Source organism: Oreochromis niloticus, linkage group LG12 (genome assembly GCF_001858045.2).
Source record: "Oreochromis niloticus isolate F11D_XX linkage group LG12, O_niloticus_UMD_NMBU, whole genome shotgun sequence".
NCBI classification, from domain to species: Eukaryota; Metazoa; Chordata; class Actinopteri; order Cichliformes; family Cichlidae; genus Oreochromis; species Oreochromis niloticus.
In genome coordinates this window covers 8222670-8246749 of record NC_031977.2, presented here as the reverse complement: position 1 = coordinate 8246749, position 24080 = coordinate 8222670, and the positions used below count along the sequence as shown (strand labels likewise).

At 39.4% G+C, this 24080-nt stretch overlaps 1 protein-coding gene across 10 annotated transcripts in view; it reads left to right on the top strand.

The window, feature by feature from the left end:
- The window catches only part of arvcfb (ARVCF delta catenin family member b), a 255585-nt gene that overhangs the window by 7022 nt on the left and 224483 nt on the right, over positions 1-24080 (top strand). Inside the window, exon 1 of one of the 10 annotated variants that reach the window (XM_025896847.1) lies at positions 9652-9743. The exons of the other annotated variants lie outside the window; for them this stretch is intronic. The gene's annotated coding sequence lies outside the window, so the exon portion shown is untranslated. Of the gene's footprint in view, positions 1-9651; positions 9744-24080 lie in introns of those variants that run through there. 10 annotated transcript variants of the gene reach the window in all.

Here is a 24080-nt window from a genome sequence, read left to right as displayed (position 1 = left end):
GACCCTGTTCATCAGTGTAAACATATTTGTAGCAATGTTTTACATTGAGAGACAATGTTATGTTAATCACATTAGCCTTATACCCGTCTCATTATAGTTTCATGGTCAATGTAGCATTTCATTAGTGATTGTGCACAGGAATTATAGAGCAGCAGAGTTATATAGAAATGGCATTGGGTGTTTGTCTGTTCAGTTAGAGCAGAAATGATGTGCTTCACATCATTGAGTGCCAAATGCATAAAGTAGTAGCGGTGTTAAAAATGTACGCAGTATCTCTTGACTGAGTCACGTAGAGAGGTAATTATCAGCAATGCTACCCTAGCACACATGAATTATTTCAAAGAGAACACAGGCTGATTCCTGTGTGTGTTTGCTGCATATGGAAATGGAGATGATTGCGATTCATAACTTCTTCTGCTGAGATGGATCGTGCATGAGCTGTGTTTTGTGAGCTGACTGAAGCTGTCTGTAATAGTGAGTGGTCAGAAGAAAGCCAGCCCGGACTTGGAGTGAATGGGCCTTTGTGGGACAGACACCTGCAGAGCTCTGCCTCCTGCTCCTGAAGTGATTAACATGCACCTCCAACCTCCCTGGCCTTCCAGCTCCACAGTCCCTCGGCCACCCATCCTGGCACTGATCTGTTGACTTGGCACCTGTTCTACATCACCCATCCAGCAAAGGCTATAACTCATGTCTTTGTCTGGGCTGAGTCAACACAGTGTGACTACAGAATTCTGTTAGGATTGTATCGATTACCTCTGTCAGGGGATTAAATTTAGAAGTTTTGTATGGGTAATAAAGTGTAGCTTTGTTTCAACAGGACCTGTGCAAAACACATTTGACTATCTAGAAAGAACTAGGTTGCTCTGAAGGGAACAGAGATATTAACACAGGGAGGACACATAGAGCTAAAAGAACCCTGAATTCAATATATCTATCAGATATTTCTGAAACGCTAAAGACACCTAATGGGAAACATATCAGCCAATCGCTACTAATGCATGAACACAGTAGAGGATCATGATCGGGGTGGCTCTAGCTTTAGGCTGTAGCTCCGCAGGTAGAGGAGGGCATCTACTGATTTGAAAGGTTGGTGGTTCAATCCTTGGCTGCTCCAGTTTGTATGCCAAATATCCTTGGGCAAGATACTAACCCCAAGTTGCTCTCTGATGCATCCATCGGTGTATGAATGTTAGATAGAAATCATTTAAGAATAGGGAAAAGTGCTTGTATGAATGAGGCATGCTGTATAAAGAGCTTTGAGTGCTATATAAGAATCAGTCCATTTACCATCCATGTGGTAACAGGCATATCTCTCTCTTCATTATCGTTACAGTAATGACAGAGGTAAGTGTCTTTTTCTTGCCTTTTGTATCCAGAACATAAATCAACGTGACATTTGTTCAGTACTCATTACATGCGCTGTTGATTGTGTCAGAACTCTGGGTCAAAGCAGTAATGTTGTGAAATGTGGATGATTAATAATAAATAAACTTGCAGTGAAAAATCAGCTTTTTAAAATCACAAAACTTTTGAAGAATCCTTTGGTTGGATTTGGTTGGTGTTTCTACTCATGCATTCCTGTAGGGCTTCAGAATAGCTGCAAGGAGTCATTCTAAGATGGCAGCCAGTTACGTGGTTGGCTTCTAGAAGGACTTTGGTCTGAAATAAGACAGAAACATCAAAATTCCCCTTCCTGTGGCTTTCTGTCAAGTGATTTGAGAAAGTGCAGCTACAAAAAAATCAGCTCTGGGGACCTTCAGTGAAGTGACACTGTGAAAGTAGAGAGCAAATCCCCAGATATAATCAGATCCTTTTCTTCCACAAAAGTCAGCTAATGCTTCATATGACCCCGTATTGCTTAATGCGCTGACCTTTTTGCAAAAAATGTGTTTTAAGTTAAATAAAATATAATCTTTCAACAAAACCACAGAGAAGGCACGATGTTCAAGTAATACTGGAGAATATAACTTGACTTTATGAAGATATTAATATTAGCAAAATGTACAAAACATAGAATAAGGTCCTTCCTAATGCTGCAGTTGAGCAGCTAATGTGCTTTTAAAGATTAGATAGTTATATATAGTGAATTTTATTGCAGTGACAGTCATACTGAGTGAAAAAGTACCACAATAACTGAAAGAATTTCTTTAAAGTCTTTTAAGAGTCTCTTCACCTTCTCTGTCTCTCTGGGCCTTAGGTGGTTGGGAGAATGATAGGCAGATATTGACAACAACAATAGCCAGCTAGTTCTTTTCAGTTCTGATCTTTTCAATTCAAGCCTGTTGGATTGTTTTACACTATTAGCACGTTTTGCTCTGATTATTTAAATGAATTGCACCGTTTTAGCTGAACACAAAAGCTCACATATAATGAAAGCAGTCATAGAAGGTCAAGTTTCAGACCATTTTAATTGTTAAAAGCTTTAAATGAGAATAAACTGAGACTATTTTGTTTTATTCTTTGGAGAAAATGAAACTAGATGTGCTGGAAACTTAGCGTGCCTATATCAGTGAATGGTATATTCAGTAGTGATTGTATGTTATCATAATGTCCTAAAAATGCTCTAGGATGGCATTCAGTCCCTAGACCCTTGGACCTACTGTCATTTGTCTCTCTTTAGGAGATCACTCTTCATTAAGGTAGCAGCTATGGTTAATAATAAAAAGCTAACATTAATGCTCAAACTTGACAGCAAGTGATAGCTGTCCGGTTTATCTGTAACATTCATAGAATGTATTATTTTTAACAGGGCAACACAATTGTTTGTGTCTAAAAGGTGTTATATTTCTCATAATCCCAGATGAGAGAGAAGCAGCTGCGGTAGCTAGACAGAAACAGTGGGTCTGCTTTACTAACTCTAGGTTACCAGCAGCAAAAATAAGATGCTAAGTGATAAAAACAACAACAAAAAAACGCAGGAAATAAACTGCAGCTGAAGATATTTGCATGAACCAGTATTGTTCTATGCCTTTTACTTTTGTAAATTTTTTTTGGTCTTGAATGTCAATCATTTTTTCTGGGTATTGGTGTTGAACTTGAAATTCTATTATCGGGACGGCCCTAGTCTTTCTGCCACTGAGATCTGTACTGTTAATATTAGTACCAAACATATATGACATTGCAGCGAATAAAGTAATTAACAGTATAAATAACACTACTTCATATGCTTAACACAAACCACCATCAGTAATTTCAAAAATCAATAACTACTATACAAGAATCTGTTTTTGTACTTTGTTCTATTAAAAATGTTTTATTTCTGTTACTAGTTGCTGAATTTGAGTCATACTATAAAGTAGGATGTTTGTGTGTGTTTTTTTTTTTTCAAGCTGATGTTGTGTCGTGTCCTTAAATGCCAGGTGTGGGTGCAGGCAGCTCTCTGCTACCAGACATGGTGACGCTTGTGTAAAAATTGGTTTTAAATGAGATTTTGTTTGAATCTAACCAATTGTTGGGACCTCGGCTTGTTGTTATTGTAATATCCACAGGACTGTCCTCTAACATGCTGACTCGCTCATAATCCAGTCGCCTTTCTTACGCCCTCTCTGTTTTTCATCGGCATTGTATTAACTTAGAGCGATGATTAAATTCTTCTCCTCAATATTCTTAAAACCTTCCCCCCTTTCCACCTGCTCTCTCTCTCTCTCTCCCAGTTGATTGAAATAGCTGTACATCTTTATATTCCCTCCCTAATGTGCTGTTTATCAGCTGGCTGCCAACTGAGACACTGACCAAATCAGTCTGTCTCCCATTGCTGTCTATCCTTACTCTGCGAACCAGCCACATCCCCCTACTCCACTCCCAGCCTTGGATCTCTGTGCCACAGGAGGATTAACTCCACCCTCTACATTCTGGCCTGCCTTGATTATGTCCAGGGATAAGAGCTGCTTAATTGTAATCACTGAAGCTGTCACTCAGGAGCACCGATCAGCCCAAACCACACACTGAAACCAAATATACAGTAGAAGATGGAAGACAGCAGCTCTCCTCATGTTAGTCTTTATAACATGTTGGTTGTCAGTTAGAATTAACTCCTTGAAACATATGTTAATGAAATATGTACCCTTCAAACTTTCAGTTATAGTAAGGTGGTGTTTTAAAAATAAGTTTGTAAGTAAAATACAGCGATTCTTGAATATACTTAGCAGTTACTGCCAAATTAGAAATCTTAATAGTAAATCTTAATAGTCTTAATAGTCAGTTATTATATAGCGTCATAATTTGTTACTAAAAAAACAAAAACCTAATAAATTGACTGCATATGTAGTTGTACTTAAAGCCTAATCTTTATTGCAATGGTTTGCGAAGGTATAGAACCAAAACACAGGACGCTCCAGTGTGAGCACAGGGGAACTCAGTCAGACAGCATGGCAAGACAAGCCGGAACAACTGGAACGTTCTGGAAGGTGGCCTGAAGTAGGGAGCACATTGAAGATGGAGACCTCATGCTGATGCACTGCTAGAAAAGCAGAAATGGAGGTTTCCAGTACGCATGGCTAACAGAGCATGCAGGCAAAGCCATTCAATTGGAGGACCCAGAGGATGAGCAAATAGGCAAGACCAGAAGTGAGGAAAAAGCTCCACTGCAGGCCTGGTAGGAGGCTGGCAACCAAGGCAGAACCCATTGGGAGGCCTGGCAGGAGGTCTGTGAGTAAGACCAAACTATGATGGAGATGGCTCGATGCTAGCGAGAGGACCCCTTGGGAGGTTATTGGAAACATCAGCCGGAAATCCCTCAGTCGCAGTAGAGGCATCAGGCAGCACGAGCCCTGGAGCAGACAAAGGTGTTAGTTTACTCAAGCAGAATTTATGGTATAGCAGATGTGTCCATTTGCACTGATGTTGAACTGCACAAATTTGGTTGTGGAAAACTAACCAAAGATCAGAAAACAGCATAAGATGTACAGCTGCAGCTTGGTTTTACATGACTTCAAGAATGTAGATTATATATTATAACTTCTGTTTTCTACTCAAATGGTAAATGGCCTGTATTTATATAGCGCCTTTCTAGTCCCTAAGGACCCCAAAGCGCTTTACATATCCAGTCATTCACCCATTCACACACACATTCACACACTGGTGATGGCAAGCTACGTTGTAACCACAGCCACCCTGGGGCGCACTGACAGAGGCGCGCCCCAAGTAAGAGTAGCCCCCAGAGCAGTTGTTCCCCATATTTTTATCATTGCACAGTGGTGATGGCACAAAGCTACAACATGTAGAAAGACTGACCTGTGCATAGTACCAGTGCACAACCATGAGAAAGTCTAAGGGTGAAGATAAGTTGGCTCAGGCACACTCTCTGCAACAGGAAGAATGTTAGCTGGCTTGGGCACAGGCACAGATATTGATAGACTCAGCAACAGGGGAAATGTTAGTTGACAAATGTTAGAGGAGACAAAAAACTAGGCAGCACTGTATTAAGAAAATGAGCTTGATGACTTGCTGAAAAGAAGCTGGAAGTAGCAAAGAAAATCACCACATGAGCTGGAACAGGCTTGGAGTCAACGATGTACCAGTCCAGGTCTACTCTTAAACTGGGAGCCCTCTTCCAGTCTGTGTACTAAAAAGGATGTAAGCTAATTATAGAGTTTTTTTTCTTGAACAGACTATGACTAGAAAAGCCACATGGATAGAGGAAATCAATATAGCAATAGGACAAGAAGGAAACAGAAGGAAAAAATAACAGTTTGCACACTGTAGAACTCCAGATTCCTTATTCATTGCATCTAGTGATGTTTTGAGCACACTTGTGTATCATCAGACAATGAAACACTAAGCACTGTCCTCTTAAATCACCTGTGACTGCTCAGATGACCAGTAACATATCCCCCCCAAAATCAGATCTGATATTGGAAAAATAATAGTTAAGGGAAAAATAATCAAACAGAAAAAGACAGAAAAATTTCCAAAACCACTGCAAGTTGGAATTGTTGGGTCCATTTCTTTGCTCATGAGTTAAGAGGGTCTTTCTCAGGATTGTAATGTTGAACTGATAAACTGAAAACATACAAAACATGTTCAAGACATTTAGATTTTCTGGAATCTGCTGAGCTGATCCTGCTCTGTGACTTCTCCTAAATTTATCCAACACTTTAGTAAATAGAATCAATATACCAGTGATCATAAAAAGCAGTTTTAATGAATATGTTTAGCGATTTTATAGTTGCAAATCTTAAGCCTTTCCTGCAGGTTGTTTGTGGTTTGTCTTTATTTAATGTTTGCACCAGAGCTTAAACGTGTGAAATAAAATTGAAAAGGGCCATTAGGTGGTTCAAGTGGGACAAAGTACCTGGATAGTAGCTGTAAATTGCTTTAGTAGGTAGCCTGTTCACAGAGACATCCTGGTAGATAGAAGTTGACGAGATAGCAGGTTAAAGCTCATTTCTATTTTCTGGCAGCATTTACAGTGAAAATACCAAAATTCTTTGCATACTCCCACTCGTCACTATTTTGTCTAATGTGTCTGTTGTCGTTGGTTTTTGGGGAAACCCTGTTTTCTTGAGCTTTCTACTATGTAAAGATGGAACCCTCAGTGAATGAGACAGTTTGTCTCATTTATTGAAAAGCGATGCCTTTGTAAGAAACACTGGCAAAGATTTTATTGCAGTCGTGCAGTATTGTTGTAAACAGTCTAGCACATCAGATAGGCCATCTGGCATTTTAGTTATGTCAGAGCTGAGGTCAAATCTCACATGACCTGTCGGACTACACTATCAGAGCCAATTACTACCCTTTTGGAATCCCCATTGAGTGCACTTTGTCCTACTTTTTTCCTCCCCAGTGAGTGGATGCTACTAGAGGATGAATAGTTTAGTTTCTTTAATATTGCATGTACCCATGTAACAGTTACAGGTTAATGGTTTAACTTAGCTTGGCATGAAGAGTGGAAGCAGGAAGAAAACCTAGAAAGGATACCAAGACTTTTGACTTTATTTAAAAGAAACAGACAAAACTTAAAGCAAATGCCTCTTTAAGGTCATTGTCATTCATAGTACTATAAAATGTATATGACATACTATAAGCCTATTAGACCTATAAAACAACATTACAATTGGGGGGAATTATACATTTGTATAAGTACAAATCAGAGTATAACAGAGTGTTATTTTTTAGATATGCATGCAGTGGATTTTTAAATAAAAACTAAACTAATATATCAGGGCAGAACCGTGCCGCTCCCCCCTGCTTTCAGTTTCTATCCTGATCAAAGCTGATCCTAGCTCTGTCTCAGAATTTAATGGAATGGCATAACAGTGGTAGCAGTTTGACAGTTAACTAACTAATCAACTGCTCTACGACTTTAAGTTATTCAGTAAGTAAAATGTCAGACACTATTTGCCATAATTGGTAGTTTCACTGTATTTAGATGAAAAATTGAAGTTCTCCCAACTTTGAGGAACTGGACTTGAAAGGAAACACAAAAAAAGCCAGGAGCAGTTTTAGATTAGAGCCAGAACATCCTTATGGGTATAAATGCATGCATTTATGTAAGAGCCTCATTAGAGTATTAGATGCATCAGGTTTTTTTTCTTCGACTGCATTGATATTTGCTCTCCTGCTGTGCTGAGCTAAACTATTTCATTTTCCTGAGCATTCACAGGATGTGTAATTGAGCTTTGGAAGGTAAGGAAGAATATGTTAATCAATTTGGGGGATTTAAGTTAAAAAAAAAATCACAGCGTAAATAACACAAGCAATTACAGCTAAATGAAGTAATGAAATCAACCTTACTGAGGATTGTAATTGTTTAATAATGCTGTATTTTCTAAGAGCTACAAAGACAAGAATTAAATTAATCAATGTTTTTTGCAAAATAATCTGAATACCCACTGAATATCTTCTAAATTTAGTGATTTCTTAACCTGCACAGGCATTAATAATCTTTTACTTTAGATTAGCAGCTAGCTATCGTTACATCCAAGTCTCACAAATTACAATGTTGCATCCGTTTTGTAAAAATTGATAATTTCTTGGCCTGGAACAATGACTTTCTGCAATATGAGTTTGTCAGTTTGCTTTGGAAAAGTCTTTTATCCTTAACCTTTAGATGCAGTGCTTTTAGGTACATGGTCATGGTCTAGGTGAAATTTTAACTGAGCATCAGAATGTGGAAGAAAGGTGATTTATGTGACTTTGAATGTGACTTGGTTGTTGGAGGTTCTGATTATTTCAGAAACTGGTGATCCGGTGGGATTTTTTCCATGTGCCATCTTTAGGGTTTACAGAGACTGACCTGAAAAAGAGAAAATATCCAGCAGCAGTTCTCCGGGTGATGTCACAGGTCAGGGTAATGTCCATCCTGCTTTGAGCTGATAGGAAAGCAACAGTATGCAGAACAGCATCTTTGAATCAACAAAACATGTAACCTTGAATCAGAAAGTTACACCGGGTACCACTCCTGTCAGGAAAACCAGGAAACTGGGGCTACAATTCAAATGGGCAAATTTGTACAATAGAAAATTGGAAAAATGTTGCCTGATCTGATGAGTCTTGATTTGTGCTGTAATATTCAGATGACAGGATCAGAATTTAGTATGAAAAACGTGAAAGCATGGCCTTGCCTTTGTATCAAAGGTTCGGGGTGGTGGTTGTGGGGCTGGTGGTGTAAGAGTGTGGGGAATATTTTGTTGGCACAGTTCGGCCCTCCTAGGACTAAGTGAGCATCATAGAAATACCACAGCCTGTCTGCGTGTTGTTGCTGACCCTGGTCCCTTTATGCTGACGCTGATCCCTTTATGACCACAGTGTTTCCATCTTCTCATGGCCGCTTCCACAAGGATAATGCTCCATGTCACAAAGTTCAGATCATCTTAAACTGGTTTCTTGGAGTTCATTCTACTCAAATGGTCTCCAGAGTCACTAAATCTTAATCCATCTTTAGAACTTGATGAAACAAGAGATTTGCGTCATGATGTGCAGCCAATAAATCTGCAGCAATCATGCTATTACTGTATGTCAGTGTGAACTAAAAGAATTAAGGCTGTTCTGAAGGCGAAAAGGAGGTCCAACCCTGTAATTGGAGGGTATCGCTAATAACATGTCCAGTGATGGTTAGTGTAGTAGAGCTAACTGGATCTTAGATGTAGTGTCATTATTAAAATGAAAGATATTAGCTCAGACATGTAAAATCAGATATATTATGTACCCCTTTTAAGTGGAAGAAAACCACACAGGGTGAAGGACAAAGCCAAAGTACATATAATAACATACTGTGAGCAGAATTTTACATTAGTTTGTACAATTGGCTTTGACATTTTAAATAAAACCTTCAGCCCTACCCTTTCCTTTATACTATTAAAGGACTGAGTAATATGTGGAAGAAGAATACAAAAGTTAATTTTCTTTGTGTCCATTTTCACGCTTGTTACTGCAGCCAAGGAGCAACGTGACAGCAAATTTATGCAGGGGTCATGTGAGATGGCCTCATGAAGAGGCTGTCAAATAAAGACAGGAAAATGTTTTTCTCTCCTACTTAAGAGCTGGCAGCAAATATAAAGGGACACTGTCAGAACATGAATGTGGTGCAGGAGATGCCAGCGTATTCATCAATGCCAGGCTTTATGTGTGGGAGGGTTTTTGATGTGCAGGGCTCACGCTGCAGCGGTCTTCTGTGGACTGTGAAAGCCAGGAGCTTTGCCCAGCTGGGACTGAGTGATGGTGGATGCAAGCTGTCTTTCCTGCCTCCTACATTGGAATATTCTTCTAGGACTAGGGGAGAAATGACTGGAGCATGGAAAGTAAGAGTGTACCATCCCATGATAAGCGATTTTGGTGATTGGAAGAGACTTGTTCTGAGTTTGTGACAGCTTAATTGGGACCTATCTGAAGTACTTTTTGGGTGCTGGCTCATTAATAAAGCATATTTTGCCTCTTCCTATCCCTCCCTCTATTTGAAATGTAGATGTCTCAGATGTGGAGCTCTGTGTACCTTGGAGGAGCACTGCAAATGAGGGTCTGTGTGTCACCCAATGTTGTGGTTGTGATGAAATCAATTCTGGCTGCTGCAGAGCTTTGCAGCATAGAGGGCAGTGCTGCAGTGGCTATGAGTGCTCTTTCAGCCATGGAAACAGATGTACTGCAGTAATATACATGCTCGACACAATCACACACAAAGTAAAATAATCCTGCCAAGCCAACAAATCATATGAGACTATAGGACAGATCAAGCTCAGTCAGCACTAGAATTCACATAATGAGCCTAAATTCAGCGGCTGGTGATTCTCAAACAGAAAGGCTTGCCTAAGCTTTTTTGTGTCCTACTTTGACAAGTGCGTAGAATAACTTGAAATGTCTTTTGTTGTTGCCATGGTGTCTGTTCTAACTTTTCTTCATCATATGTGAGGGGAACAGTAATCCTCTTATTCTGTTAGAGCTCCCCCCCCCGTAAATCTACAACTCACACAGGCCCTGTCCGAGCTCCTGCTGTGTGAGTTTCTGTTTGTGTCTAAGTGTTACCTTTACTCTTTAAGGCAAGCCCACTGAAGTCATTCTGGCAGCCCCGCTATAGAGAGTCATGGAAGCCTGCAGGCACAGACATAGTATGAAATGCTGCGGATCGATCCGGGCAAGCCGAGTGCGCCTCTTCTTCATGCCTGTGTGGAAATCTGAGCCACAGTGATAGAGCTGTTCCTGCAGACATCCTCTTCTCCCATTTCATTTCTCCTTTGATAATGCTGCAGGCCTGTGGGTTGCTGCTTTTGGTAGGGTGATGGTTTGATGGGTGTTCACTCTGCAGTTCCAGCCTAGCTGTACAGACCTGGCATTAAGCCTAGGCTGGAGGAGGTCTATAGGGAAGAAGCAAGTGAAGGGAAGATGGGGGAGCAGAAACAGAGGGAAAGAGACAACTGGCATCACTAGAGCTTGGGCTGATTTAATTATTCATAATATTTGCTGGGGGTAGTGTAGCATGTGTGTGCAAGTTAAGGGTTATAGAAAGAGTAAAGCTAGTGTTTGGGGAGGAAAAATGGTTCACTAATAATGATGAGAGAGGCAGTAAGCAGTCTCAGACTTCATGGTAATTGAACATCTTACCTTGGCAGATTTAGCACCATAATCTTCCTACCCCAATTCAGTACAGCACCTATAAACCTTAACTATGAATGAAATCCAGCATACAGTCAGCACTAATATGTTTTTCTTTAAACTAAATCTAAGCAAGAAATTTATTTTATTAGCCTTGCCTGTCATTAATTATTCAGGTCCAGTCAGCTAAAAGAACAGACGCTTAAAGCACATATTGCACATATAATCATGGCCAGCAGTGTTATATTCTATGACCTTCAGTCAGTAATTTGTTATAGAAACATATGAAGAAAAACATCCATTATAGAGCTAGGACCATAACTTTTGGAAAATGACACATTTTTTTCTATACATTTTTTCCTCTGTTAACCACTGCTGTGACAGTTGCTGTGTGTCAAATAAAGATGTGCTTGAGCTTTAATTCAAGAGGCTTAACAAAAGTATTGCACTAGCTGGGAATTGTTTTATACACAATCCCCCATTTTCAGAGGCTCAGAATTTAATTGGACAATTGACTGACAGGAAGTTTCATGGCCCTTGTTATTCCATGACAAAATAAGATAAAATGTCTGGAGCTGATTCCAATTTGCAATGTTAGGTTTTCACTGGAACTCAATATATGAAGCCCAAAAGAGCTACTGATGCAGGGGAAGAAAGTCATCATTAGGCTGATAGCCCAAAATAAACCCATCAGAAAGATAGCAGAAACTTTAGGAGTGACCAAATCAATAATGGGGAATATTTTTAAAAAGAAGGAATGCACTGGCTAACTGAACAACACTGAAGGGGCCTGAAAGACCACAGAAGACAACTGGACTGGATGATGATTAAGAAAAACTGCTTCACAACAACACCCTACTCTAGAGAAGGTAGCCATATCATATTCTATAATCAGTCTACAATCAAAACATACCTTCATGAGTGGAAATACAGAGACTTTACAACAAGGTGCAAACCACTGGTTACACGCAAGAACAGGATGTCCATAATAGACCTTGTCAAAAAACATGTAAAAGAAACTGCTCATTTCTGGATGAAAAAAATCTTTGTAGAGGTGAAACTAAACTGAACTTGTCCTAGAATGATTGGAAGTTAAAAGTATGGTGTAGGAGAGAAAAAGTTCATAATCCAAAGCACACCACATCATCTGTCAGACATGGTTATAGCATGATGATGTTTGGCTGTCAGTGGAACTGGGCCACTAATGTTTATTGATGATGTGACTGCTGAAAGAAGTAGCAGAATAATTCTGAAGTGTACAGAGCAACTCAAGAGTTTCTTAAGGCAGAGACAGGATTTTTTTCAATGACCAGGTCAGTCATCTGATCTCAATTCAGCAGACTGTGTTTTCATTAGTGAAGACAAAACTGATCGCATAGAGACCTAAAGACCTGGGAAAGCGTCCGACACAAGGAAACACAGCATCTCCTGACGTCCATGAATTCTAGACTTCAGTAAGTCACTAACCACAAAAACATTTGATCCAAGCACTGGAAACAAAACTCATACTTGCCTCTAAAAATGGGACAGTGTATATATATCGGCATTAATTTCTACACAGTTCATTAAATACTTCTGTAAAACCTGCTAAATTAAAGCTAAAAGTCTGCACTTCAGTCACACCTTGACTCTTTTAGATGAATTCTGTGGACAGAATTGTTGACTTGTTGCAGTTACCTAGTTGCTTATAATCTTAGATGATTACCAAAAACCTCGAAAGTCAGGCTCATAAATAAACAGAATATAAAGTTATTTCTGTAAGAAATAAATACCATAAACAAATTTCTTTTGACCACTTTGGCAAGCAGTAACCATAACGCTGACCATAACACAAGCAGTAACCATAACGCTGACCATAATGCAAGCAGTAACCATAACGCTGACTTATTACACTGGGAAACACATTTTGTATATGGATAATTTAGTTATGCAGAGCTTTTCCAGAGGACAGTATCAGTATTTCACTACATGACCAACATAATCAGTGCTAATGAAATTATCACATTTTTCTGTTGTTGCTCTGCCGGCAGACTGGGGTGCATCACCATTTATTTGTCATGTATGTGCAACCCTAACATTTCTTAGCCTTGTGAGATAACTTGCTTTGAGTGGGTGTAAAGTGTCTGAGTTAAATAGCCAAAAGTGGGTCATCCACCACCATCACGTCATCTTAACAGACACACTATTTTATGGGAGAAATCTGTCAGTTACAAAGTAAAGATTTTGTATAGAAAACAAATATTTAGTCAAAGACGCTGTGACTTTACTAAAACTAACTGACTGCTGAAAGAGCACACGAGCCAGAATATTTCATTGACACTGAAGTGAAAATTGCCCTGTTAAACAAAATTTCATTTTTCTGAAAAGTGCTGATGCAATAAAGCTACTTTTTAAGAAGACATAATTGAAAAGCATTCCAAAGAGTCTTTAGCATCCATCAGCGAAAATACCCTCAAGAACAAATCCAGCATTAGTAATGGCACAAGTGTATCACTGACAATATCTAATTAGCAGTAATATGAGCTCAACAATGCATAAACAGACATGTAGAAGAGACTTATATGAAATCAAGCTAATACTGCAGTGCGTACTTGGAGGGTTGATCATCGTTTTGTCATCGTTTTTCCATTTATTTTACCTTAAGGGTGCACTGTTATTGGCAATAATGTCATCCAGCATTCTCAAACTGCTTTAAAAAGAAGCAGACTTGGTAACAGCATGTTAGTCTATGACCACATGTAAGGATCAGAGCCCTGACCTACATGTTAGTGTTTTTCATATGCAGCACGAGGTATATATGATATATATTTCTGTGGAATATAATCAGGTCAAAGAATGCTATGAATATGCAGATGACACGCAGCTCTATCTATCCATGAAGCCAGGTAACACACACCAATTAACACACACCAATTAGTTAAACTGCAGGAATGTCTTAAAGACATAAAGACCTGGATGGCCGCTAACTTTCTGCTTCTTAATTCAGATAAAACTGAGGTTATTGTACTCGGCCCTGAAAATCTTAGAAATATGGTATCTAAGCAGATTCTTACTCTGGATGGCATTACCTTGGCCTCCAGTAACACTGTGAGAAACCTTGGAGTCATTTTTGACCAGGACATGTCCTTCAATGCACATATTAAACAAATATGTAAGACTGCTTTCTTCCATTTGCGCAACATCTCTAAAATTAGAAATATCCTGTCTCAGAGTGATGCTGAAAAACTAGTTCATGCATTTATTACTTCCAGGCTGGACTACTGTAATTCACTATTATCAGGAAGTCCTAAAAACTCGCTGAGAAGCCTTCAGCTAATCCAAAATGCTGCAGCAAGAGTACTGACAGGGACTAGAAAGAGAGAGCATATTTCTCCTGTTTTGGCTTCCCTTCATTGGCTTCCTGTTAAATCCAGAATTGATTTCAAAATCCTGCTCCTCACATACAAGGTCTTAAATAATCAGGCCCCATCTTATCTTAATGACCTTGTAGTACCATATCACCCTATTAGAGCACTTCGCTCTTGCACTGCAGGCCTACTTGTTGTTCCTAGAGTATTTAAAAGTAGAATGGGAGGCAGAGCCTTCAGTTTTCAGGCCCCTCTTCTGTGGAACCAACTTCCAGTTTGGATTCGGGAGACAGACACTATCTCTACTTTCAAGATTAGGCTTAAAACTTTCCTTTTTGCTAAAGCATATAGTTAGGGCTGGACCAGGTGACCCTAAATCCTCCCTTAGTTATGCTGCAATAGACGTAGGCTGCCGGGGATTCCCATGATGCATTGAGTTTTTCCCTTCCAGTCACCTTTCTCACTCACTATGTGCTAATAGACCTCTCTGCATCGAATCATATCTGTTATTAATCTCTGTCTCTCTTCCACAGCATGTCTTTCATCCTGTTTTCCTTCTTTCACCCCAACCGGTCGCAGCAGATGGCCGCCCCTCCCTGAGCCTGGTTCTGCCGGAGGTTTCTTCCTGTTAAAAGGGAGTTTTTCCTTCCCACTGTCGCCAAAGTGCTTGCTCATAGGGGGTCATATGATTGTTGGGTTTTTCTCTGTATTTATTATTGTGCTATCTACTGTACAATATAAAGCGCCTTGAGGCGACTTTTGTTGTGATTTGGCGCTATATAAATAAAATTGAATTGAATTGAATTGAATTGAAGAATCAGCCTGCTGGCTATAAAATCAAAGCAAGTTGGAATACTGTTAAACACTAGATCCATTCAGATCAGATCCATTACAATAATATTATTTTGGATTTTTTCTCTAGCTATAGTCTCTTTCTGACATTTTATCCATACAAAAATATTGATTTGAGGCACTAAAATGGTATTTTGTTAAGAATACCACACTAAATGTTTTTTAGGCTGTATTTCAACAAACACTTGAATATAAGGTTCATTCAATATCACTAAATGACTCATCCTTCATACACTGATATCAAAACACTATGTCACCCTGTCATAAACAACCCCCCCACCCCCTTCACTTTACACAGATGCCAGAGCCATGAATGACAACGAGTAAAGGAAAGAGCAGAGGAGGGCTCTGAGGGAATGAGAGGGAGTGATGTGGGGTGGGGATGGATGCAATGGATGATGGGATTGAATGGTAACTGATCCCTCGGTGTTGCCTGCATGGCACGGTAGAGGACAAAGTCATTTTCCACTGGGACCCATTTAGCCCAAAGAATTTGTTACAGTGAGTGATGTAACGGGCGTTGTTAGAGGATTGTGTGTGTTAATTTATCTGTGAATGTGCACTGACACACTGTATGACATATGCCTGAGCTCTCCTTAGACTAGGAGATCACTATGTGCAGGCTCGGCATGAATTAATTTACATTTGTAGCAGCATTCCTTCTCCTCTTCTCAGTCTCAGTGCTTATCATATTATGAGCGTGCATGGTATTTTATCTTCATATCTAGTCTTACACACTATGATAAGCAAGCAAGATTTGTTCAAACCTGTCACTTAATACAGGCGACCATAGATTGGATCATGAGACATGTGCGTGAAATTAGGCTTTATAACCTGCACAGATTACATTACAGAACTCCCTTTCTCTTAGAAGATGATCAGTGGTGTGATGACAGGCATCTGAAACTAAAGATAAAAAAAGATACACAGAAAACAAATTAGTAGTTGAAAGATTGTTTTTAGTATTACTGGAGTAGATCAAGTAGAGCAAACAATAGCATTTAATGTTGTTAAGCCGTTACTCGCACATAATGCCACTCAACTCTGTAGTTCCCTCATCTCTATCAGTTCTAGTCTTTTAACTCATTTTTTGTTTAAGGAGTATCAGCTTCAGCTGACTGAGGTTGGATTTCAGCTGATTGGTCATGACTGCTGATTGGCTAGTCAGCCTCACATTCATAAATCAGATTTTTGTGCAGTCAAATTAGGTAAAGACTAGCAGCTGTGATTAGTTATTGATTTGCATATGGATAATGCCTCCATGAAACAAAATGTAATATGTAAATGGCTTCTTCATAACTCTAACATAACAGACAGCAATGTGCCAGTGTAGCTCTCTGCTGTTTTCTCATTTTTATAGTAGCTTTAGCAATTTATGTATAAAGTCAGTCGTCCCTGAAATCTTCTCTCTTTTCTTTGTTTTTTGTTTTTTGATTTTTTTTTAATGCTCCAATTTCAACATGATCTGCTTTCCTCAGTTAACATTGTTTAATGCACATTAAGCAGCCTAAAAGGCTACGGCCAACCAGCCTTTTTTTGAGGTATATAGAAGTGAAAAAGAAATTAAATAAAGTGAGGTATACTGCTACTCATTTTCAGTTGGATTTTATTTGTATAGAAAAGTTATCTGTCCAGTAAGTTTGGCGCTTACTGCACAGATCTTCTTATATTTCCTGGAAAAATCTAAATCTGGAATCAGCCAAAATTTTAATGCACAGGTCAGACTGTTAAAGGAAATCAACATCAGTGCATTTGTTCACATTCACCAGGTAGATAAATAGATATGATATATTTACAGACAGGCAGCATACTGTGTAGCGAATGGATTTCAGTTCTGAGACGGTTGATTGTGATAATGGATGGAGATTTGACTGGAAGCATTGAAGCTTTTCATTTTGTTCAGTTACACTAGTGAAAAAATCATACATCAGTTGTCCTCATCTTCATAAAAAAGCATTTTCTTTCATGAACAGTTTGAGGTGTATTTTTCAAATTAGCTGCTGTAAAATTAATTACTACTGTTTGGGACTTCAGTGAGAGTTGAATGATGTCAAAAAAAGTGTTATTTCTTCGGTGTGAGAGAAACTACTTGCACAGTCTTTTAATGCTGTCAAATATTATTTGTCCCAAGTAGTCTTCCTTTTTTTAAAACTGTAATAACCAATTTTTGATTTGATTTTAGATGTGTATAACTCTTTAAAGTCAAAGCTCTTTTTAAATAATTCCAAAAAATCTAATCTGGCTCAAGACTGAATTATGATGTTTTTCTGAAATAAAAAGAGTGCTTTTCATTTTTCTTCCTGAAGAAGAGCTATCTCAACCTAGATCTTCATTCCCGACCTTCAAATCTTTGCCAAACACAGAGCCTTTATAGCAAAAAACAAGGAGACTTATAATTTTCATGTGACTGCACCAGCAACCCTGTTTGACCTTGCTGACTGCATTAATTTAAGCTCCACAGCCCAAGTGTAATAATCCCAGCCCATATGTTAGGACCATATTCACTTCTAGCACAAACATACACTTCACCCCATTACTATTAAACCCCCAGATGTTCCTTTGCCAGTCCGATTTAATATGCAGAAAGAATCGGAAAATAATTAAACTCTGTGACAAGTGATATAACCCCAATTACCTCACTGGAGCTCTGGTAGCAGGGCAGACAAGAGGGCTGCAATTCGCTGTAAGCTTTGGGCACTGCAAATGTCAGGATCTGTGCAGAATCACAGCATGTTTTCCCTGATCAGGATTATGCACTGGGGCACACAAGGTGAAAAGCAGTACATTACCCCCACCCCTCTTAAATTTGCTCCTGCGCTGGTGTGCTTTGTCATTTTGGTTTGTTTGCCTTGTATTGTCCTGCTGAGATTATAGGAAGATGGTGCAGATTAGGTTAATACAGTGAAGTCAACTGGCTAAACAAGTTTCTAATCCTTTAGACTGTGAAACGTTTCAGGCAATAACGGTCACAGCTCGAAATGCCCTCAGATAATCTCCTCTTGCAACACAATGCTGTAATGTTAATGTGTGATTTCCTTTTTTTTTTACTGCACCAGCTAAACCAGCTTGTTTAACAGTACATAGGATGTATACTACAGCGGTGCAGATTTAACTGGATGGCCGCAGGCAAGATATATCTGAGTTCAGCTTGACACCAATTCCAAATGCCATGCCATCTTCTTGCATGTCTCTCCCCCTTTTTTGTAACTGCTCCCGCTGGGTCTGCAGTCTGTGTTCAGCTGCTCGGGACAGCGTATGAATATTCTGAGCAGCTCTTTTGCATACAGAGCAAAGCAAAACAAACCCTGTGAAAACATTCCCCTTAATCGTGACATTTGTTAAAAGATGCCAAGAGGCAGCCAGTTGTCAAAGAGCTCAACGCATATTGAGTTGACCCACATAGACGGTACAGTGTTGCACGCCCATGTTTCACCTCCATCTAAGCACCCATTTCTCTGCCCGAATGATTGACAGGGCTTCAACATTGCAACTTGTGATGAAAAATCGCCCCCGCCATCCTCCCCCTCATCTCCTCCTCCTTCTTGTTCCATCCTAATCTGCTCTTATGGGCCTCAGCCTGTGGCGTCTTAAACCCCTCCATCTCCCAACAGCTGTTGAGGACAGGGAGGTATGGAGAGATTAAATGAGTCTTTGCAGCCCCCAGAAGGAATCCCACACGCCTCTGTGCCTCTAGCCCCTGCTAGTGTCTTTGATTTGCTGTGTTTTGCAACCTAGTCAAGTCCCATTGGGTGTAGGGGGCTCCTACACATGCCAACCTACATACAGACCTCTTTAGTCTCCATGATGGCTGTTGAGCTTAAAAATGTTGTTTAGGAAGCTGAAAAAGGCTCAGCTGCTTTCATAATACTGGAGGAAAGCAGTGAATTGAGAGGTTCTTGCATGTGCTCCAGATAAGTAGGGTTCAGTCACTCTTTTTCACGGCATTTTCTAGTGGTTATGAACCACCAATCTCTCACAGTTGTAGTGCCTTTGATGCTTGCATTTACTTTCTTATAAACACTGAATATAAAGTGCAGTACATGGACTCAGTCAAATCTGCTCTGGTTGTAAGGAGGATCGGATATGATGACAAACCTCTGAGGAATTCCTGCCACCTTATATTAGCCATCTATAATTAATAGCCTGGGATGGCTCTGGATGATGCACAGCCAAATAAATGAGCATGGATGCCCTGTGCTTCACCTTGCAATATAGGCAAACCCCACAGAGCTGTTAAGGGAAGAGACAAAGTCACACTCTCTTTTTTCACTGCCTTTTATCTTGGCACTTTGTTAAAACCAGTCCTGATGCTTCTCTGTACATAAATGCATCTACGCTTAAAACCTAGCTCTCCTCATGAGTCAAAATACGCTACTGCTTGATTCCACTGTGTGATCCATTTGGGACACGTCTTGGCTGCAAGTGATTTACTTTAACTAACAATTCATATGCAACACTGTGCTCGGTTCGTGTGCAGCACAAAGCCTCACTGGCACACGATGGAAGCTGAAGCAGTGCGTGTGAAATCTCGGGACTGCCGTAACCCTGGTAACGTTCAGAGGAAATTTGGAGGAAGGGAGGCAGATTATTCTCAGTGAGCATCCACTACGCTAATACAGTGTGTCTCTCAAGTGTGTGTAATTTTCACATTTGGTCCCTGAACAAGCTTCCTCACTAAAACACTGCAAAAGATGCACAGAATTCAGTTTAAGCACATGAATATCGGTAGTGCTATTTGCTATATAGGCTATAGAATTGTATAGAGTTCTTTCAAAGCACTTTAAGGTGTAACGTTGGCAGAGGTGCCCTATAATCTGATGATTCTCTCTGAGCAAGTACTTGGTGAAAGTGGGGAGGTAGAAATCAGTCAAAACCAGCGGTCCCCAGCAGCCTGAGCCAATAGCAACATAGCTAAGGGAGGATTCAGGGGTCACCTGATCAAGCTCTAACTAAGCTTATGAAAAATGTTAAGCCTTATGTTAAAAGTGGAGAGGCTGTCTTCCAAATCCAAAAACTGGGAGCTGATTCCATAGGAGAGGGGCCTCTCTTTCCATTCCATTTTACTACTCTCCCTCCACTGTTTTGGATCAGCTGATCTAAGACAACTGTTAATTATAAGGGATTACAATAGTTCAGCCTGAGCACCACCTGACTCCTCAGAATCAGCTGATTTTGTTTTTGTATGTTTAACTTTATTATATTTAATGAAGCCAGTCAAAATTGTACCTGTAAACAAAGGAATGTGCTGTTTTAGATGGTGCTATTTTAGTGGCAGCCATAACTGACCAGTGTAAACTTGTTAACTTGTTTTTTCACAGAGCTTAACTTTTTTTCAGCACTGAAAAATGTCATTTGGTTAACTGTATAGAAGAAGTTATGTGAGCTCAACAATTCCCCTCAAAAAACAAAAGCTGAATTGAAAGTGGAATATATTGACGTACCACTGTGTAATTCAGGGGCATTTAACTTGAAGATATTCACAGTATAGGGTAAAATTTCGTATGAGAAAAGAAACTGAAGAAACTGATAGATAGATGGATAGATAGATCATACTAGTTGTTTAGTATCACTCTGAGACGGGGTATTCCTAAATTTCATAGTATTACCAGTTGAGTTCCTCCATCCATTTTTCCTTTCTCTTCCGCTTATCCTTTTGACGGTCGTGGAGGGCTGGAGCCTATCCCAGCTGTTTTAGGGCGAAAGGCGGGGTAGACCCTGGACAGGTCGCCAGTCTGTCGCAGGGCTAACACATAGACACAGAAAACCATTCACACTCACATTCACACCTATGGGCAGTTTAGAGTTGCTAGTTAACCTAACTCCACTAACTGCATGTCTTGGGACTGTGGGAGGAAGCTGGAGTACCTGGAGAGAACCCACGCAAACAGTCCTGCTAAATTAATATATGGTTGAACTTGGTAAAATAATTTCTTTCATAAAAGTAGCGATCTTTCAACAAAGTATAAAGTTTGAGAGTATTCCAAAACATTTTGGCTTGTAGCCATGGGGATTTTCTTTGTCTAGACAATTACGAGGTGAGGCTCCATTCATCTGTGTGCACTCTTGACATTATATCCTCAAAGTTACACAAACCCTCGACCTGGAGGCACTTTTGATTTTCTGCATGGTCTGTCTACATCAGTCCTCAGAGCCCCATTCTCCTGAGCAATCACGACCATTATTACAGTGAGTGCAAAAATGCATTAGCTTTTCCTAGGAGCCACTAAGCCGATGCCCATCTGCTGCTAGAAAGGGATTAATTAAATGATGCTGCCTGGCCTATTACCTTGTTAAACCTTTTTGTGATCTATTTGGCAAGGATATTTTTCTGTGAATCACAATGATGCTATACGTTGCATTCAGTTGTAAACTCATTTAACTTGGGCTAGACTAGGCATAAGAGTACAGGGTGCATAAGTAACCATTACCACTGGATCTGGAGCACGAGTCATAATAGTTAGCCATTTATAATAATTTTCCATTATGACAGAGACCTTATAGAAGTAACAGCCGTTTTCATATTTGCCTGTATTACATGCTCTCTGCGTGCTCTGTGCTCTCTTCTAACAGACTCTGAGTACCACAGTATAATCAGTCATCATTATGGCAGCAGCCATGTTCTGCCAAGGCTCACTGTAAGATTACATTATCTCAACACTGGCGCATGTTTACAACTCGATAGATGTTATTTAGCAAATTTAAGTCGAGTTCTGCTTTAAGAAAATTGCTTTAGGATTTAAAACTTTATGTTGGATGAATTTGTTTCCTGTGGTCTTTACATTATTTTGCACTTTATGGTTCATATTTTTTTACTGCCTGTGGTTTACATGCTACAAGAAAGGTATCACTTATAGCATCTATACTCTGGAGTTAAAGTGGTGCAGAACACTGCAGGCCTTGGTACTTTAGCATTTGGCTAACGCTATAGAAGAGGAGCCGGCATAAAGCAAGTTTTTTTAAAAAAAATTAAAATTTCAAAGGCAACATTTTTATTAGATCAACAAACATCAGCAAACACACAGCCTGTTTGTATGCAGTTTGTCACACAGTGTGCTCCTAGCTAAAGATCCAGCTGCTGTATTTCCAGTGAGAGAAAAGAGTTTGAGATAAGTTCACTCAAAGATGGAAGAAGATATAAGAAAGACGAGAGGGGAGGAAGGAGTGAGGTTAGATTTAAAGGTAAGGGCTGCTCGGTAACACTTGATAAACTGCAAATGTAAAGATTGCATGTAAAGTAATGTTTTGATACATTATGGCTTTTCATTTTGTGAAATGACCTGCAAAACAAACGAGGTATACTAACTTTGTGTTATTCAAATATTGCATGAAAATACTCTGTAGTTCATATGGGATAAAGAGCTTACTATACTGTGTTGAAGTTATAGTAAAACAGTGTGTTGGATTGGTGCATGGTGTCAGTGTTGGGTTACATCAAGTGTGGTAGACTAATTTCCATTTAAGAAGACGATCCTTAGATTAAATCACTGAATCCCACCTTTGTACCAACATTATACCAACTGTATACAGTCTAATATAGAGATAATATACAGAATATAGTTGGTGTAGGAAATGGAAATTAGCTAAAGTAGCTCAGCTTACATCTTGCTGAATTCAATTGTGTGGATTCACAAAGAGCAGCAGGTCAGCTCATCACAGCCTGTACCTGAGCTCACAGTAGAAATGATTGTGATTGTGATTCTTTTCTGCATGCTGAGTCAATACAACCAACCTTAGGTTTCCCCGACATTCCAAATCCCACTTTAACCCCTGACTGTGCTCATTTTCCTGTTTAGGTGTGAAGGCAAATATACATGTAATAATATAGCACAAGGTTAGTTACATTTGGATACAAATAGATGATAGAAATGCTACTTTTTAATGCTACTTAAGGAGCTACTTTTTATTTTCTTACTTTGAGTCCATTTGAAAGCGTGTACTTTTTCACTGTCACTTGAGCAAAGAATTTGATTCAGTGCTTTTACTGTACTTTTGCCACCTCTGGTAGCTAACTTAAGTTTAGTGAATGCTACGAGTGTAACTGTTTTTGCTTTTAATTTTAGAAAGGAGAAATTTTTCTTTCAGAAATCTATGAGTTCCCTACTGAATTTTATAACCTTATTTTATATCATGCATATAAATATAATATGAAAATGATTGCTTGGACAGATTTTAAGTTTGAATTAAAGGTTCTAAATTAACCTATTTAATCCCAATTTTTTGGCAGCTTTGGTCGCTTTGCAATAATGTAAAATGTTTGCACATGGTCAAATATGTAGAAACACAAAGATATCTCCACAGTTTGCATAAACTGCTTCAAACGTTATTTACCTGCACAGAAGACCTTCTTTTGGACTCAGTAATATTAACTTAAGGCATGAGGTTGATGGGATGGAGCAGGAAGACTGACAGTGATGCACAGGGGAGGGAGGATTCTCGCAGATTCCATCTCAAAGCATCTGGGGACACAGGCATTATTCAAATGACTTTTACTGGCTGGCGATAAGAGAACTTAAAGGGTTTCCAATTAGCACCAAGCTTTCCATTTTGAAATCCCGTGATCAGATAATATTTTTTGCACATGCCAGTTATGACAAAAGATGATGATTTCAGATACATGGATTTGCTGCACTTTACACAGTTTCCAGGTGTTCTTCAAGCACAGGCAGCAAAATTTAACTGTGTTATCAATTCTTTTATATTTGAATGACTCGGGAAAGAAACCCTCCTGGGAAGGATGTTTCTTACAGCGCAGGAACAGGAGCACAGTTTTACAGTGACCGAGGTTGATGTTTAGATCCACTGCCTCACAATGCAGGTATACAGGTGCAAGAGTGAAGTCCAAGGAGTGAAGCA